The 19825-nt window shown below is 50.8% G+C and overlaps 1 protein-coding gene across 2 annotated transcripts in view; it reads right to left on the bottom strand.

Moving 5' to 3' along the window:
* Positions 1 to 19473, bottom strand: part of LOC147726002 (uncharacterized) — a 217351-nt gene extending 197878 nt beyond the window's left edge. For both annotated transcript variants that reach the window (XM_086960120.1, XM_086960121.1), the window contains exon 1: positions 19373 to 19473. The gene's annotated coding sequence lies outside the window, so the exon portion shown is untranslated. The remainder of the gene's footprint in view (positions 1 to 19372) is intronic.
* Positions 19474 to 19825: the final 352 nt, after the last annotated feature.

The raw sequence follows: 19825 nt of genomic DNA, 5'->3' as shown, positions 1-19825 counted from the left end.
GCGGTCGTAGGTCAAGACATCTCCATCCGACCGCTCTAGGACTGCAGTGTGACTCTCACAGCTCCAGGGCTGCAGTGTTCACAGCTCCTGGACTGGAAGGAACGGGGAGAAATGCCGCGGCTGCGTGATCAGCGAGAAGACATTGAACTGGGAGGGGGGTGGGAGGAACGGTGAGAAATACCGCGGCTGCGTGATCAGCGAGAAGGCATCGAACTGGGAGGGGGGGGTGAAAGGAATGGGAAGAAATGCTGTGTCTGCGTGTCCTCGGCTCTGGCAGGGCAGGGAGAGGCTGCAGGAGGTTCCTGACGAGAAAGGAGCATTACGTGAACCCACCCGCTCGCCCTAGCTCCCAGAAACAAGCATTGGAAATGCAATAGGTCTCGCATTAGGAAAGTTTGAGCGATTGGTATTGTAAATGACACTTTATTTATGTGTTGGTTTTGAAAATAGCAAAATTAATAGCTTTGTCAGTTACAATGTCAATAGTTTTAATCGCAAATGTGACACCTATAGCATTTGTAATGCAATGTGTGTTGTATTTACGTGACTTAGATGTATTGCTATTACAAATACCAATGGCTTTTAATTTTGTTTAATTTTGTAAATAATTAATACTTAAATAAAATTTATTGTAATTTATAATGGCAATAGCTTAAACGTTTGTAAGTAACTTTTGTGAAGATTATGTTCAGTGTAATTTATTGTGACGAAAATCCAAGAACATTGCATTTGCACCTACACACACACAGAGCCACACACACACACACACACACACACACACATATAGATGTGGTGGTGGTGGATCTGGGGGATATGGTGGTGGTGGATGTGGTGTTGGTGGTGGATGTGGGGTGGATGTGGTGGTGGTGGATGTGGGGGTGGATGTGGTGGTGGAGGAGGTGGTGGTGGATGTGGTGGTGGTGGAGGAGGTGGTGGTGGATGTGGTGAAAGTGGTGGTGGATGTGGTGGTGGATGAGGTGGTGGATGAGGTGGTGGATGAGGTGGTGGATGAGGTGGTGGATGTGGTGGTGGATGTGGTGGTGGGGGTGGATGCGGTGGGGGATGCGGTGGGGGATGAGGTGGTGGATGAGGTGGTGGATGAGGTGGTGGATGTGGTGGTGGGGGTGGATGCGGTGTTGGTGATGGTGGTGGATGTGGGGGTGGATGTGGTGGTGGTGGTGGTGGATGTGGTGGTGGAGGAGGTGGGGGTGGATGTGGTGGTGGAGGAGGTGGTGGTGGATGTGGTGGTGGTGGAGGAGGTGGTGGTGGAGGAGGTGGTGGTGGATGTGGTGGTGGATGTGGTGGTGGTGGTGGTGGATGTGGTGGTGCATGCAGTGGTGGAGGAAGTGGTGGTGGATGTGGGGGATGTGGTGGTGTTGGAGGAAGAATTTTTAGCTGCATAGCTATCCAAGGACACACCTGTCACCTGCACAACATGACCCCTGTGTAGGCCCTGCTGTTTAGAGGTTACAGGCCTCAGTTACATTGCCCTGAGCACTGCCATTTTCTCTTAGCTTAAGCAGAAGCAGAAAGCAGGTCTGACCCAAGATTCACCCAGCTGCTCTTGTCTGCAAGGACCCGCACCCCTACCAGGCCCCACCTCATTGTATATTTCTCACAAACTGCAGAAGTCAAGTTCCTCTATAAATCTTGCAACATACCCCACGTCCCCCACCTAAGCCATGAATAGAATAAGGGAAGTTCCCACCACAGCTACGTCAAGCAAGATATCCGATAAACTGAGGATAAGTGTGGCGAAATATTATCACAGATTGCCTGATTGACACATGAATAGAACCCCTCGAAGCAATACTAACACATTTTTGTCGTCCATTGATAGTTTATTATTAAACTTCCAGTCAAGTGGCAGGTCTCAGTCTAGACTGTAGTATGTACAACAATTACAGGAAAAAGGCCATACCTAACCTTACGGGTGGGAAAGGTACAGGGCAGGCCAGTAAATGACAATGGACGGGTATGTGATACGTGGTGACGTGGGATGACGTAATTATCGTCTCATGTGTTTTGGACAGTATAAGAAGGAGCCCCGCAAGAACATCAGCGGGCAACTCCTCGTCTGTTTGTAGGTATTCAGACCGAGAGTTGTCTCCAAGGGCCCTTGATCAAATGTTCATACTTTTGTGCATGTAAATATTTTACTTGTGTTATGTTTTAACTGTCTTTTAGATAATTCCTTTTATATCTGCATATGTACTTTTTAACTTGTTCTCTACATTTAAGCATTTATATTGTGGTCTTAGGACATCTCACTGATATAGCATTGTGAGCGTACCTAATGATAATAACATGTACTCTGCATTCTAATGTATCTTGCAGGATTACACTTATAAGCAAATGTGAGTATTCATCTATGTGAACAAGCACAACCGTTTTTTAAATCTGCCTCAGTACTCATAAGTGTACTTAAAGCAAAATCTCTCTCTCTTAGCAAATGTTAAACTGTACTTTGTAAACTCAAACAGGTCCATGTGACTTTCAAGAGAATGCTGGGTACAGGGCCAAGTACTATATGATTTTTATGCTATCACTGATTATTTCTAGAAGCTGTGTCTTCAAATAAATTGTACAACTCTCAAGCTTCAGTCTCCAAAGCTCATACGTATGTTTTTTCCTGTTTTAGAGCAAGAGGTCCAGGACTGCCCCGGTGCAAATTAAGCTGTCCTATTTCCCTTAGTTCTCTCTCACGGTCTCCCCAGCGCGGCTTCTGAAAGCTGCTGCACTGAGTCCCCTGGCCCCTCCTGCCCCTAATTAATCATCCCCTCCGACAGTGGTGGATGTGGATGTGGTGGTGTATGCATTGGTGGTGCATGTGGTGGTGGATGTCGTGGTGGATGTGGTGGTGGTGGATGTGGTGGTGGTGGATGTGGTGGTGGTGGATGTGGGGTTGGATGTGGTGGTGGTGGATGTGGTGGTGGTGGATGCGGTGGTGGTGGATGCGGTGGTGGTGGAAGTGGTGGTAGATGTGTTGGATGTGGTGATGTGGTGGTGGATGTGGTGGTGGTGGATGCGGTGGATGTGGTGGTGGTGGGAGTGGTGGATGTGGTGGTGGATGTGGTGGTGGATGCTGTGGTGGATGTGGTGGTGGTGAATGAATGTGGGGCCTCTTCCTTGACTGTTCTCTATATAGGAGAGACCCAGCGTGTACCCCCATCAACTTGGAGCACTTCTATGTTTATTATCTGATGTTTCTTTATGGAAGTTGCTTTATGCTGAGCCAATTGTCCTTAAGGGATTACTGTTGGAATGATGTCCTCTGTACATTGTAGCCTACGCATACAGACGATCTGATGTGTAGCATATGCTGTGCTTTAAATTCCATGCCCTTTCACCATCAAATCAATAAAGAGGTTTCGAAAAAAAAAAAAAAACATTTTTTTTATTAAAGGTCACTTAAACTGCTCACAAATATAAGTGGAGGGACTTGAGGTGTTACCCTCGGCCGAACACAGAGAGTAGAGTGCAAGTTGATGGGTGCTAGGAGGATAAAACACCCAACGATAGAGGTGTGGTTGTGCCAGGATGGTCAGGCAGTGGAGGATTCTGAGCTTGGAATGGGTATGACTTAGGAGAAGGGGCAGTTCGAGGTGAGACTGTAGATGGATTTGAATACCAGGTTGAAGGGTTAGTACACGGCCGAGTTGCGAACTGTGTGCCAGCCGGCCTGACAGGGCGAAAAAGGAAGAGACGACCTAGACAAAGTGGAATGGGTGTGGGTGACAAAACTGACGTTTCTGAACGGGTGGGAGGGCGAGAGGACAGTAAATATTTCAAGGCACTACGAGTATTGCCTTAGTTAGTTACCGGTAATGGATGAGCGTTAGGCGCTGCGAGGCCCTTCAGTGACTAATGGGAAAGAGATGGGCGGACATTTCATTTCACAGATGAGTGTAACTATCTCTGAAACTAGGCCGCCCATCGGGAAACAGGCGGTAGGAGGGGGATATAGAGGCTAGAAAGAGGGATTTGGGTCGAAGCCGTGAGGGACGTACATGGATCTAGTCGAACTAATTTAATAAAACAATAACCTACTGTGCAGGCTTTGGCATCGCAACACCCCGTGCTTAATTTGTAAAACGAACGAAGTGCGGGTGCCGGACAGTCTGAGAAGGGGGGGGGGAGAAATGCGACACGGCGGGCAGGGGAGGGAATGGGTGTGGGTGACAAAACTGACGTTTCTGAACGGGTGGGAGGGCGAGAGGACAGTAAATATTTCAAGGCACTACGAGTATTGCCTTAGTTAGTTACCGGTAATGGATGAGCGTTAGGCGCTGCGAGGCCCTTCAGTGACTAATGGGAAAGAGATGGGCGGACATTTCATTTCACAGATGAGTGTAACTATCTCTGAAACTAGGCCGCCCATCGGGAAACAGGCGGTAGGAGGGGGATATAGAGGCTAGAAAGAGGGATTTGGGTCGAAGCCGTGAGGGACGTACATGGGTCTAGTCGAACTAATTTAATAAAACAATAACCTACTGTGCAGGCTTTGGCATCGCAACACCCCGTGCTTAATTTGTAAAACGAACCAAGTGCGGGTGCCGGACAGTCTGAGAAGGGGGGGGGGGGGAGGAGAAATGCGACACGGCGGGCAGGGGAGGGGGCGGAGCGGGTAAAAAAAAAAAAAAACAAGACGGAGGGAAGGCAGAGAAGGGGAGGGGGGAGGTGAAATGCGACACAAGTTATGCAGCAAAAGAATGCAAACCCAGGATGGATCCATATTCACGGGCTGGAACGTCTTTGTTTAGTGGTTATTGCTCGTGGGTGAGCAGCTGCTTAAGCAACAAGACGGAGGGATGGCAGAGAAGGGGAGGGGGGAGGAGAAATGCGACACGGCGGGCAGGGGAGGGGCGGAGCGGGGAGAGGGTGTGAGAGCTAAGCTGCACCGGACCTCAGCCACTTACTCCCATAGCGCCCGGTTTCAACAGTTAACTACTCATCCCCATAGCGCTCCAACTCCTCGCAGCGTAGCGCTTTTTGCCACTTACACCAATTAGCATAATCACAGAGCGCCAGCCTCCATAACGTGCTGTAACGCTGAGCTCTGTCTGCTTTGCCTTGCATTCCATTTATTTGACTGTCTGTGCCCGATTTTGTTGAACAAGTCTGTGCGTGTCATTTATACTGTGTGCCCCCATCTGTGCATTGGTTTTTGGCCGACTGCCATCTTGTTTAGTCTCTTGTTGTTGTTGTTGTTGTGAAGCCTTCCCTCCCCGGATATCCACCCCGCCTCCCGCCTCCCAGCTGCTCCACCCTCGCCCCTCCCCCCCCCCCAACCATCCATATATGACTGATGCCTATACGCGCAGCGTGTACGCGCAGCAATCGCGCCCCTGTCGCGCCGAAGGTGCGCCAAAGGTAAGCCCGTCTATGCCCGTCCGCGCCTGGACCGCGCCCAGCGCCTGTCCCCCTGGTCCTCGTATTGCCCACCCCTCCCGCATTACCAGGGGTGGGGGAATCATATCGCCCGACGCCCGAACCATGTTGATTTTTATGACGGGCAAGATGATTTACTGTCTATTTTGTCCGACGGACAAGTAGACATTACATCACAAATAATAAACAATCTGGGAGCACTCTGGGGCTCACAGCCAATCAATGGCAGAGTCTGTGTTACTGGCGGGCCCGGCAGCTCAAATGCTAATTATCGGCACTTCCGAAGTTTTCCGCTCTGCAGATCAAATGACAACCAGAAGGAGCCACTCTCTTCAGTCCTGTCGAAGTCGTCCTGTAAAACCCGGGAACAGGTGGAGGAAAGCGTCTGCTGTTTGATGCTCCTCACACGTGAGGAGGGCATCGGACAAGGGAGGCTGAAACCCGGCATAAGGAAATTGGAGATGCGCCCCGCCCCAGCTCTCACATGAGAAATCATGACAAACGCCCCCTCCCTCCGCCCTTTTCAGCGCGGCCTCGGGTGGGAAAGACCAAAACCGCCACGGGCGGCATGAAGTATCTGGGGAAACTGATTGGCACTAATCTGAATGGCTTGAACTAAGGCTTTGGCCTGCAGCCTTCCATTGACGATGTATTTACTGGGACTGGTGGCCAGAACCAACTACTGACTACACTCAGCTTGTGCTGCTGTTGAGAGCGCGCCTCTCCCGATGACTTATGCAACCGGCAAGATTGTCAATCTACGGGTCAGCCCGGAGTGGTGGTTACATTCACTGATAGCACCCAGGGGATCATACACACTGGAGGAGCAGCAAGCAGCACACAAGTCGTCACTAAAGCGGGTATGCTGCAAAGTGAGTCACCCGGTCTTCCCTCTTCTACATGCAAGTCTCAGGTCAGTGTGTATTCTGTTGTGACGGCCCCTCATGTTGTTATTACTACCACTTTAATCCAGTCTCAATAATATTGCATTTTGCAGCGGCGCCTGCACTAAGCCCCTCGTCGGCTCGGCTCCGCCCCGCCCCAGTAATTATAACCAGTTTAGTTCGGTTCTGGCTCTGAGGGAGGGAGAAAACTCATATTTATATTTGACCGAGTACAGAGAGAAAAGAAGGAAGGGCACGAGCGACACGATAGAAACACCGAGAAGAGATGCGTAGAAGCAGGTAGGTGGGAATGGACAGGAGAAGAGGGGCAGGGAGGGACAGAGAACACAAGGGCAGCTCCCTACGCTCTTAACTCTCACGTTACAAAACACACGTGAGCTTTGTGTCTATCTTCCCGTGGCGGCGGCCAGCAGGACCCAAAAGTGAGGAGTGGGGTCAGTGCTTTACATGGGCATGCACTGCCCAGTACCGAGTACCCGCACTTCCTACGTTTGAAAGAACGAGCCCAGTCACTTCTCAGCAGTGCTGCAATACCCAGCGCTCCACTACATTTGGCTACAGCTGCCTACGCTCACTGTACACATATCACATAGATCTCAGCAGCGAGCAGGCACTATTGGACAGTGGAAACTGGCACTTCTAAATTTCCATTTCAGGCATGGTAAGGATGTCGGGGGGCGATAGGAGAGCAAGAACGGTGGAGTGGGGGTGCAAGCACGTCTCTCCCTCAAGCTCGCTGCTCCAACTCAATGACTGTGCCCGGGGGACAAAAAGAGCCAACGTCCAGGGAGCAAATATTCGTAGGCCACAGGAGGGGGGGGGGGATGAACGGGATCCGTGCAAAACTGACGCTCGCTCCAAGATGTGTGTTGTATGCGAGTTCTGGCACCAGAGTGACCCCAGGGAGAGCAGGCCTGAAGAGAGAGCGGGTTAAGAGCCTGAGGCGGAAGTCGAGGGACAGACACTCCTCCCCAGGGTGCAAGCACGTGGCCAGGGTGGCATTGGCAGGCATTAGCTGTAAGTCAGTATAACCTGGGGTGGGAGTGCCTCGCAGTGACTGCAGACAGTATCCACATGGAGAATACCCTCTGCGTCAGAAGTGCCCCTGTGACCGGTGGCTACTGAGTAAGGACAAACACACCTCCTAGGCTCTTTTCATAGAGGCAGGATACACTGGGCTCTGGGGTGTGGCCTACATGGCGTGGACAAGGGGGAATTGAGCACAGTTTATCGATGTGAGGGGCAGACAGCACAGGAAGTGCGCCCTGAAGTGGCGTAGATGGTTTCCAATGGAGTAAGCTGCGCCCTGAGGAAACGGTGCTAATGGGCTTGCTCTAGTGTGAGTTGAGCCCTCTCCCGTCTGCCTGCCGGTGTGCAGGACAGGTAACCTGCAGTGAGTGCATGCTAAGTGTGGCCAGACTGACTTCCATTGGAGTGAGTTTAACCACCGGCACCATGTTTACTGGTGTGAGGGACAGGCAGCCTGCAGTGAGCGTTCTTCGGTACTAATGTGTTTTGGAGCCAGGCCTGGGAGGGCGGGGTGTCCTAGGTTGTCTTATGAGGGAGCCAGCAGCAGACATTCCTTCCTCCTCTTGGGGTTTCAGTGATTAAAGTGCTCAGCTTCGTGGTGCTTTTGATTATAGAACGAGAGCATCAAAGAGCTGAGATCAGAGCTTGAAAAAAGGTATGAGTGAGATGGGACACGAGGCGAGGCCGGGCGCACGGGCCTAGGGAAAGGCTCCTAGTCGTAGAGGAGAATGAAGGAGGCTCCAGACCCCAGAGCCAATGGGTTACAATGGGGGATACTTAATATGTGTGTGTGTAGGGGGGGTGGGGCTCAGAAAAATTTAACTGTAAGCCACAGGTGGGCTTAAGGTACCTGTTGATTCCCTGGATTGTGGGGACAGGTTATTTTCGTTATCTGATGTTTCAGGCTTCAGGGCCTGAAGATGAAGTGGCAGTTACAAGCTCTGCAGTCTCAGAGAATAGCAGCAGTACCTCCCCTGAGGATGAGAGTACGATGGTTAAACGGTTATTCCATTGGAAGGGGAATAAACATTTTAAAATCAACTACTGAGCCATGCAGGGAGCCATGCAGGAAGCCAGCAGCTTCTGCGCTTAAGTGGGACTATTCAGCTAGCAACAAGTTTATCAGGAGCCACCCCAGGACACATGAATTGATTTCAAAATAGTGCATACTGATTAATCAACTATAACTAAAGCTGCAAAAAGTGGTAAAAGTGTGCATTGTATTATATTATAGTTGTGTGCTAGGATCCGCAATTTACAGCGAATGTACACTAGATAGACAGGGTATTTCGCTTTTTCTATTTCAGTTTGCATTTTTGGTTCTTTCACCCAGAATAATCAAGATCAGAGCATGTCTGTTACACTACGAGTTTTGACTGTGTCTTGATTTTGAGGTTATTTGCCTTGAATATATATATAGGTTATTGGGTTTTATGTTTCTGAAGCCCCCTTTTTTTTGTTTCCTGTTTGTTCTGATTTCCTCAACCTCCCAGGGTGTTGGCCTACTGACATCAGGGGTGAAAGATGCTTCTATAAGCCAAAATATTGGGGTTTAACCAAATTTCTCTTCCTGTCCGGATTAAACCAACCCCTGCCTACTTGCTAAGAAAAGTGAACCCATAATCCTACAGATGCTTCGCGTTTGTCTTGTATCTTTTAGTTGCTAGTGGCTATAGTCCCTTCTCGTCACATTCATCTTTCTTTCTGCCGCTCACTCCCTGCTTAGCGCCTCAACTCCTGTTCTACAAACCTGACCACCACTCTTTCCAGCATCCTCTTTGCACACTTCCTTGCATTCTTGTACACTACTTCATCACTGTAGCCCTCGCATCTCCAACTCAGGTCCCACATATTTCCACTCTGTGAACTCACTACAACCACCATTTGTCTCTTTTCTCCTGGTTAGTAAGTCTGCCACCAGTGTCTGATGCTACATGCTCACGAGCCACAGCATTACTCACCCCTAGGGGCATAGAACATGTAGTGAGTTGGAGATAAATGGGCCACGCATGAAACCTGTATTCTGTGTAGTGGATGAATAAGAGAAGGAACCTGTATCCTGTAATGAGAGAGAGGAGGGATAACACTATTCTGTCTGTATTGAGATAAATGGGCAACATGAAGCTTATAGTGTGAAGGAATAGAAGCAAAGGGTGATGGGATGGAGCCTTTGATGAGTCAGTGGAAGGGTTATAGACTGTAATTGAGAGGAAAGGGGATGTGTTTAGCCTTAATGGTGAGAGGAATATAGAATTTTATAGGTTGCGGTTAAGGAATTTGCGTGGTTGCTTACTACTGATGGGCAGAAGCAAAGGGCTATTTTACTTAGGATGGTGTAACCGATTAGTAAAAGCAGCAGCTAAAGGATTTAGGTAGTAAAGGGGACAAGTGGATTTTATTACAGGACAAGAAGATTTCTGTAGCACTTTGTCCTTTGGACAAGTACTTTTTTTCAAAAATTCCACACCCCTGATTACTTACGATGCCACCACCCTCCTAGCCCTTAACCCCGGCCGTTCCCCCAACTGCGTCCAAGCCGCTCCTGGAAACACCCATAGACCCTTCTCCTGCAACTCCTGCAAGTTCGACGGCACCAAGAACAACTCCTCATCTACGAACACACAACAGATATCCGACCCCAACCACCTACAATGCATCCTGCTCAACACTCGCTCAGTCCACAGGCACGCCATCGACCTCTGGAATCTACTAGACACCATCTCTCCGGACGTCGCTTTCCTAACAGAAACATGGATGAACGCCACATCAGCCCCAGACATCACCATTGCCATCCCGGAAGGCTACAAGATCATTCGCAAGGACCGTACCGGCCACACAGGAGGAGGCATCGCTATCGTCCATAAGAAATCCTTCCGCATCTCAACCAGCTCAGACGTCAATCTCGCCAACACTGAACACCTTCACTTCCAGATCCACATCGACCCCAAGACCACACTCAGAGGCACCCTCCTTTACAGGCCACCAGGACCCCGCGCACAATTTAGTGAAGACATCACGGACTTCATCACTCCACACGCGCTCCCCTCCGAGGATTACATCCTTTTGGGAGACCTCAACTTTCACCTTGAAAAGTACAACGACCGCAACACCACCACCCTTTTGGACAACCTCGCCAACCTCGGACTTAAACAACTTGTCACTACCCCCACCCACATCGCAGGTCACACACTCGACCCTATCTTCACCTCCAGCAAACATATCTCCTTCAGCCACACCACAGCTCTCCTTTGGACTGCCCACAGCTGCGTTCACTTTACCTACAACAAGCCCACATCCAACAACCACCCCCAACCCACTCTGCAAAGAAACTGGAACAAAATCACCATCGACCAGATCTCCTCATCGCTTCTTCTAAACCCCCCAGCCCACTCCTCAAACCCCGACCAAGCAGCCACCAACCTCACCCAATGGTTATCCAACAGCGCCGACATCCTAGCACCACTGAAAAAATGACAAATCAAACTAGGCAGCAAGAAGGCCTCCTGGTTCAACGATGATCTTAAGAAATCCAAGAAACTCTGTCGCTCTCTTGAGAAGGCCTGGAAAAAAGACCAACCACCAGCACCAAGGACGCCTTCAAAAACGCCACCCGCATACACCACCAACTGATCCGGAATGCAAAGAAAGCCGCTTTCAAGGACCGACTAGATAACGCCCACAATAGCAAGGAATTATTCAACATCGTCAAGGAATTTACCAACCCCTCAGCCAACTCCAACGACATCACCCCCTCTCAAGCCCTCTGCGACTCCCTAGCCTCATTCTTCCACAACAAAATTGCAGACATCCACAACAGCTTCGACAACCGACCCGAAGACCAACCCACCCAACCCCCTGTAGGACCCCCACCCCCCTTGAACATCCTCAATGACTGGAAGACAATCTCCACTGAGGACACCATCCGTCTGATGAACTCTATCCACTCAGGATCCCCCACAGACCCATGCCCTCACCACATCTTTAACCCTTTCGCTGCTGATGACGAGCTCAGCTCGTCATCACCCACGGGTGTCGTGTGCTGATGACGAGCTGAGCTCGTCATGAAAGCAGCAGAATAGCAATTTCCAGCATACGGGAAAAATCATGGCAGCAGCCATGTGGTTAACAAAGCAGACTCCATTATAGCACCGCACCTCCGAGACGTCATCAACTGCTCCCTCAACTCCGCAACCTTCCCGGAAAGCTGGAAACATGCCGAACTCAGCGCCCTCCTGAAGAAACCCACAGCTGACCCCACCGAACTCAAAAACTACCGCCCTATCTCACTCCTTCCATTCCCGGCCAAAGTCATCGAGAAAGCGGTCAACAACCAGCTCGCCGCATTCCTCGAAACCAACAAATCCCTCGACTCCTCACAATCCGGCTTCCGAGCCAAGCACAGCACTGAAACCGCCCTCATCGCAGCAACAGACGACATTCGAACTCTACTGGACCATGGAGACACAGTCGCCCTCATCCTCCTCGACCTCTCCGCAGCCTTCGATACGGTCTGTCATAGCACCCTTTTAGAACGCCTCAGAAATGTCGGAATCCAAGGAAAAGCACTGGAATGGATCACCTCGTTCCTCACCGGAAGAACCCAGAGAGTCCGCCTTCCAGCATTCAAGTCAGAGGCCACTGAAGTCATCTGCGGCGTACCACAAGGATCTTCACTCAGCCCCACCCTCTTCAACGTATACATGAGCCCCCTCGCGGTCATCGCAAGCCAACACAACCTCAACATCATCTCCTACGCCGATGACACTCAACTGATCCTATCTCTCACCAGAGACCCTAACACTGCCAAAACCAACCTGCATGAAGGAATGAAAGAAGTAGCCGACTGGATGAAGCACAGCCGTCTGAAACTGAACTCAGACAAAACAGAAGTCCTCATCCTAGGCACTTCCCCCTCCGCCTGGGATGACTCTTGGTGGCCAGAGGCCCTTGGAAAAGCACCCATCCCGACGGACCACGCACGGAACCTGGGTGTCATCCTGGATTCCTCCCTCTCGATGAACAGACAAGTCAACGCCGTTTCTTCATCTTGCTTCAACATTCTTCGCATGCTCAAAAAAACATTTTGTTGGATCCCCACCGAAACTAGAAAAACGGTCACCCACGCTCTGGTCACGAGCCGACTGGACTACAGAAACACCCTCTATGCCGGTACCACCGCAAAACTCCAGAAAAAACTCCAACGCATCCAGAACGCTTCAGCCAGGCTCATATTAGACATCCCGCGTAAAGAACACATCTCTGGTCACCTGAAAAACCTCCACTGGCTCCCCGTCAATAAGAGGATTACTTTCCGGCTCCTAACCCACGCACACAAAGCACTCTACGAAATCGGACCCGAATGCCTCAACACACGACTGTCCTTCTACACCCCCTCCCGCCAGCTACGATCCTCCAACCAAGCCCTTGCCACTGTACCTCGCATCAACAAAACCACCATGGGAGGTAGATCCTTCTCCTACCTGGCAGCTAAAACCTGGAACTCACTTCCCACTCACCTTCGCCTTACCCAGAACCACCTAGCATTCAGAAAGCAACTTAAAACCTGGATATTCGACAAGTAATTCCCCACCCTTCCTCAAGCGCCTTGAGACCCTCTGGGTATGTAGCGCGCTATATAAATTTATTGACTTGACTTGACTTGACAAAGCAGCAGGGGCTTGGCAGACGGCTGAGGGAACTGAAGAAATGCGACACGGCAGGCAGGGGAGGGGGCGGAGCGGGGGTGTGGGAGGAGTGCAAGGCAGGCGGCTGGGGGCATGTGCACGCGCTTGTAAGCTCAATGCGCATGCGCATTGACCTTGATTTTCACGGGCACTGCAAGGAATCGCCACGATTCCTTGCAAGTTGGTTAAAGACTGTTTAAGCCCCCATAGTCTTGCAAGCTCGATGCGCATGCGCATCGACAGGCGAGACCTAAAAAATGGCGGGCGCAAACATCCTGGGAAAAAAAAAAAATAAGACAACACTCACCGCCGCAATGACGGCAACAAAGGGGCAGAGGGGAAAAAAAATAAACAAGCATTGGAAATGCAATAGGTCTCGCAGCATTAGAGTTAGTGCTTTTAGAATTGTTTATGGGTTTTTTTGTAAATCTTTAGCATTTTTGTTTCCTGTAGCCAATGCTAAAGAATTAAAAAAAAAAGCCATAAACATTTCTAAAAGCTCTAACTCAAATGCTCCGAGACCTATTGCACTGTGTGAGGGTGAGGGGTTGAGGGTGAGTGAGGGTGAGGGTGGGTGAGGGTGAGTGAGGGGTTGAGGGTGAGTGAGGGTGAGGGGTTGAGGGTGAGTGAGAGTGAGGGTGAGTGAGGGTGAGTGAGAGTGAGAGTGAGAGTGAGAGTGAGTGAGGGTGAGGGTGAGTGAGGGTGAGGGTGAGTGAGGGTGAGGGTGAGGGTGAGTGAGGGTGAGTGAGGGTGAGTGAGGGTGAGGGTGAGTGAGGGTGAGGGTGAGGGTGAGGGTGAGGGTGAGTGAGGGTGAGTGAGGGTGAGTGAGGGTGAGGGTGAGTGAGGGTGAGGGTGAGTGAGGATGAGGGGTTGATGTTGAGGGGTTGAGGGTGAGTGAGGGTGAGTGAGGGGTTGAGGGTGGGTGAGGGTGAGTTAGGGTGAGGGGTTGAGGGTGAGTGAGGGTGAGGGTGAGGGGTTGAGGGTGAGTGAGGATGAGTGAGAGTGAGGGTGAGTGAGGGGGTGAGGGTGAGTGAGGGTGAGTGAGAGTGAGGGTGAGGGGTTGAGGGTGAGTGAGGGTGAGGGTGAGTGAGGGGGTGAGGGGTTGAGGGTGAGTGAGGGTGAGTGAGGGTGAGGGGTTGAGGGTGAGTGAGGGTTAGGGGTTGAGGGTGAGTGAGGGTGAGGGGGAGTGAGGAGTGAGAGTGAGGGTGAGGGTGAGTGAGGGGTTGAGGGTGAGGGGTTGAGGGTGAGTGAGGGTGAGGGGTTGAGGGTGAGTGAGGATGAGTGAGAGTGATGGTGAGTCAGGGGTTGAGGGTGAGTCAGGGGTTGAGGGTGAGTGAGGGGTTGAGGGTGAGTGAGGGGTTGAGGGTGAGTGATGGTCAGGGTGAGTGAGGGTGAGGGTGGGTGAGGTGTTGAGGGTGAGGTGTTGAGGGTGATTGAGGGGTTGAGGGTGAGTGAGGGTGAGTGAGGGTGTGGAGTTGAAGGGGAGGCGTTGAAGGTGAGTGAGGGTGAGTGAGTGAGGGTGAGGTGTTGAGGGTGAGTGAGTGATGGTGAGGCGTTGAGGGTGGGTGAGTGAGGTTGAGTGTTTGAGGGTGAGGCATTGAGCGTGAGTGAGTGAGGGTGAGGTGTTGAGGGTGAGGGGTTGAGGGTGAGTGATGTTGATAGTTGTTGAGTGAGGATGATTGAGAGTGAGTGTGAGTGAGGTGTTGAGAGTGAGGTGTTGAGGGTGAGGGGTTGAGGGTGAGGGGTTGAGGGTGAGGGGTTGAGGGTGAGGGGTTGAGGGTGAGGGTGAGGCGTTGAGGGTGAGTGAGGGTGAGGGTGAGTGAGGATGAGGGGTGTGAGGGTGAGGGTGTGTGTGAGGGTGAGGGGCTGTGGGGGGTGAGGGTGAGTGAGGGTGAGTGAGGGTGAGTGAGGGTGAGTGAGAGTGAGTGAGAGTGAGTGAGAGTGAGTGAGGGGTTGAGGGTGAGGGGTTGAGGGTGAGTGAGGGTGAGGGGTTGAGGGTGAGGGATTGAGGGTGAGGGATTGAGGGTGAGGGGTTGAGGGTGAGGGGTTGAGGGTGAGGTGTTGAGGGTGAGGTGTTGAGGGTGAGGGGTTGAGGATGAGGGGTTGAGGGTGAGTGAGGTTGAGGGTGGTTGAGTGAGGATGAGTGAGAGTGAGGGTGAGTGAGGAGTTGAGGGTGAGGTGTTGAGGGTGAGTGAGTGAGGGTGAGGGGTTGAGGGTGAGTGTGAGTGAGTGTGAGGGGTTGAGGGTGAGTGAGGATGAGTGAGAGTGAGGGTGAGTGAGGGGTTGAGGGTGAGGCGTTGAGGGTGAGGCGTTGAGGGTGAGGGTGAGTGAGGGTGAGTGAGGGTGAGGTGTTGAGGGTGAGTGAGGATGAGTGAGAGTGAGGGTGAGTGAGGGGTTGAGGGTGAGTGAGGGGTTGAGGGTGAGTGAGGGGTTGAGGGTGAGTGATGGTCAGGGTGAGTGAGGGTGAGGGTGGGTGAGGTGTTGAGGGTGAGGTGTTGAGGGTGAGTGAGGGGTTGAGGGTGAGTGAGGGTGAGTGAGGGTGAGGAGTTGAGGGGGAGGCGTTGAGGGTGAGTGAGGGTGAGTGAGTGAGGGTGAGGGGTTGAGGGTGAGTGAGTGAGGGTGAGGGGTTGAGGGTGGGTGAGTGAGGTTGAGGGTTTGAGGGTGAGGGGTTGAGCGTGAGTGAGTGAGGGTGAGGGGTTGAGGGTGAGGGGTTGAGGGTGAGTGAGGTTGAGGGTGGTTGAGTGAGGATGAGTGAGGGGTTGAGGGTGAGTGGGTGAGGGGTTGAGGGTGAGGTGTTGAGGGTGAGTGAGGGTGAGGGGTTGAGGGTGAGTGAGGATGAGTGAGAGTGAGGGTGAGAGAAGTTGAGGGTGAGTGAGGGGTTGAGGGTGAGTGATGGTCAGGGTGAGTGAGGGTGAGGGTGGGTGAGGGGTTGAGGGTGAGTGAGGGTGAGTTTGAGGGTTTGAGGGTGAGTGAGGGTGAGGGGTTGAGGGTGACATGGGCGTCCCAAAAGTGGGGACCCCGGTCAATTGCAGCCTCTTATGTGCCGTTGGAGGACGATGAAGGCATCCCACGGGACAGGTTGTTCAACGTCCTCAGCCCAAGAGGGTCAGCAGCTGTTTGCGCTCACACGTGGGAAATGGGGCCTCCTCTTCTGAGAGGCAGCTTTATAGTACTTTAAGGAGTGGAACATGGTAATAAGTCTCCCTCATACAAAACAGAACATGATACCAAGTACCACATATCTGCGAGGAATGCGTGGAAGGACTTACTACATGCCCTTATCAAAACCCTCTAAATTCTGTCTGCATGCATTGCCCCCTCCCCCCCCAATTTCTGTTAAGCCAGGGATAGTTTAAAGCACATAGATAAACATCTCCCACGAAAAGCAGACGTACATGATACACCCAGAAACACCCACTAGATAACAAATACAATTTTAAAACACTATAGCAGGTTCCCCTCCAGTACGGTTATTCAGTGGTTAGGTTCAGAAACGTCATGGCTCTCAGTAAATGCATTTGTTACAAACTGCCACAAAACGCTTAGAAGATCAAAAACATGGATGGACAAAATGAGGCCTAATAACAAAGCACTCCCTACCCTATATCAAAGCAAAACCAGCTGAGCGTTTGTGAAACGGGCGCAGAGATGATCGTATTGCCTATGTTACTGAGATGTACAATTAATTGCGAATATGTGTTTTGCCTCATTTGTTTAATTTATTTCCACAAACTGGTAATGTCGAGAATGCACCGGCCTCTCTTAAACAACAAGCTGAAGCCCGGTGACTGACAGAAAGGGAAGAGGTAGGGGGCAGTGGGAGCGGGAGCAGAGAGTCAGCAGGGAAAACACACAACAATGAAAGCATAGCCACACGGCGCTTGTGAAAGGGTGCCACGCTGATAGAGCTCACACATCCAGTGTTCCCGGAGACCAGTCATCAACGTCCGGGGCAGCTGCGAGGAGCAGGGCAGGCACAGACAGCAGTGCCCCCCTGGTCTGAGCCAAGCAGCGCAGCCTTCTCTCTGGCCCGCCGTTATAACGCAGAAAGTGTTAACTTTGCCTGAAGAGTCATGTTTGGCATACTACAAGACAAGTTTAGAAAAATAACGCTGGCTGTTAGGGCGTTAATAAAGCATAGCCACACGGCGCTTGTGAAAGGGTGCCGCGCTGATAGAGCTCACACATCCAGTGTTCCCGGAGACCAGTCATCAACGTCCGGGGCAGCTGCGAGGAGCAGGGCAGGCACAGACAGCAGTGAAACAAGGGAGAGCACAAACTAGAAGCCATGTTGACGTAAAAGTAACGCAGCGCGGCCGAATGAAATTTCAAGTCGGGTGGGGGGGCGGGAGAGAAGGGAAGTGAGCGAGTGGGAGGGAAGCGCTGGTGAAGCGTCGCCCTACAAGAGCCTGGTTGGGGCGGGAAGGGGAGGAGTAACGCAGCGCGGCCGAATGAAATTTCAAGTCGGGTGGGGGGCGGGAGAGAAGGGAAGTGAGCGAGTGGGAGGGAAGCGCTGGTGAAGCGTCGCCCTACAAGAGCCTGGTTGGGGCGGGAAGGGGAGGAGTAACGCAGCGCGGCTGAATGAAATTTCAAGTCGGGTGGGGGGCGGGGGAGAAGGGAAGTGAGCGAGTGGGAGGGAAGCGCTGGTGAAGCGTCGCCCTACAAGAGCCTGGTTGGGGCGGGAAGGGGAGGGGGCGGAGCGGGTAAACAAAGACGGACGTGCACGCGCTTTTAAGCTCAATGCGCATTGAGCTTAAAAGTCACGGGCACTGCAAGGAATCGCCACGATTCCTTGCAGTGTGGATAAAGAGCGGATAAGTGCCAATACTCTCGCCTTGCTCGATGCGCATGCGCATCGACAGGCGAGACCTAAAAATCGCCTCGCACAATGACGGACAGATCTCTCTTCCAATGGCTAGCCTCCATTTATGGAGCTAGCCAATGGAAGAGAGGCGGGGCAAACCCAACAACTGTTCTAACATAAGATTTCGCCTGCGCGAACGCTACTGCGCAGCGGATGCCAGGCGAAACCTAAAAAGGACACCATACAGGATAATTCTGCATGTAGTAAATTGCAGACTAGAACAATATTAAGTCCATAGACGTGTGAGAAAAAGAGAAGCATCAATGGAACCCCTCTGGTATGACACAAACTCAAACCAATGTGGCTATCCCCGGCATGGTAACTGGAAGACCTCGAACCTATGTCATGCCTGCCTTTTCGCACTTCTTTCATATATTATTTTCCAGACTGTAAGCATTATGGGGTCACACTTTCCCCTAATTGCTAGGCAGCCTAGAATATTTTAACGAAGTGCCTATTTGAAGAAACACCCAATTTTATATCCCAGAGTGTCCTTCGCTTCCAAACAGACTAGTGTTGTTTCAGACCTCTCTGGCAAGGGGCTCTCTCTGCTTTGGTAGTATTCAGCGCCACTGGAATTATGGGTCAGGAGAGGACCAAATTATGTGAAATGGTTAGCTAAATTATTATTTTTTACCAATGTTTACACCGATATAGCACAGGTATAATTTCATTAGTACTTATTTAATATGCAAATATAGCAATAAGCTTCAGAAAGATTACCATTCAGCTTTTGCAAAGGGACTTCCACTGCTGCGTGACAGCACGTGCAGATGCTTTGTATTATATTTAATATTTTTAGTTACTTTTGACCCGTTTGAGCTAGAAACTTTTGTTAAAATTTGTAAATATGCAGGTAATGCAATTGGTCTCGCATTTACGCTAGTTTGAGTTATTGACATTGCAAATGACAATGCCTTTTATTTTCGTTTTTAAAACAAAAATAAAAGGCGTTGTCATTTACAATGCCAATAGCTTAAACTCGCCTAAATGCAAGACCTATTGCATTGCAAATGCTTTTAACATGCAATTAGAGTGCTTTCGACTGCTAGGTAGCAATGCAAGGGTGTATGTGTCGGCACAGACTACTATTTACACTAGATTTACAGTAATTGGTTATGCATATCATCTTGCATATTACTCAATAAATACTTAAACTATCATTAAAAAAAATTATCGCATTTACTGCTTTACCAGCTCTTGCGCATGATCCTTACAAACAGGTTTTATTTAGTTGTGCTTTTTAACCCATGAAGGGATGGGCATCATGAGAGACTGGGTGTGGGTCTTTGAGGAACAAGACACGTGTTTGTTGATCCAGAAGGCAGCGCAGGGTCTCGCTGGAACCCGCAGGACGCGTCCTCGAGCGCACACACGCAACGATAGTGCAACTCCGCAAGCATGGCCTGCTTACAAACGCAGCCATGACCAGCGGCGACTCAAATAATCTTTGTTCCGTATCTCTGTAAAAAATGTGCGCGAATATCTTTCTCTTTTACCTGCGGGTGATTCGCGGGGCTCACCTTCTCGAACTCGCCTGAAACCGAACTAAACAAAGAACGTAAACAAACGGCGACACGCACTCTGGTACGTCATATTTGGGTGAAAAATCACCCCTGAAGCGCATGCACCTGGAGGTAGTGTTTGGCAAGATGGCGCGTGAGGCGCATCCAGTCATTTCCTGTCTTAGAGATCAGTGGCTCTCAGGATGCCTTAGACTTAGAGTTTCCCCGCATCTCACAGTTATTTATTGGTCTTGAATGGAATGGGATCCAGAAGAGGAAGGCGAGAGATGTACCACATTTGTTGCAGGTGTCATTGTTTCTTTCCCTGGATGATTATTGTTCGCCTTTCTTTCCATTTCTATCTTTTCAGTTCCTTCTTTCTCACTTTTTGCTTTCGTTCTTCTTTCTACGTAACCTTCTTACCATACATGTCTATCTTTCTTGTTC

The sequence above is a fragment of the Lissotriton vulgaris genome, chromosome 3_1 (assembly GCF_964263255.1).
Source record: "Lissotriton vulgaris chromosome 3_1, aLisVul1.2, whole genome shotgun sequence".
In the NCBI taxonomy this organism is placed as follows: domain Eukaryota; kingdom Metazoa; phylum Chordata; class Amphibia; order Caudata; family Salamandridae; genus Lissotriton; species Lissotriton vulgaris.
This window is presented reverse-complemented; position numbering and strand designations above follow the sequence as displayed.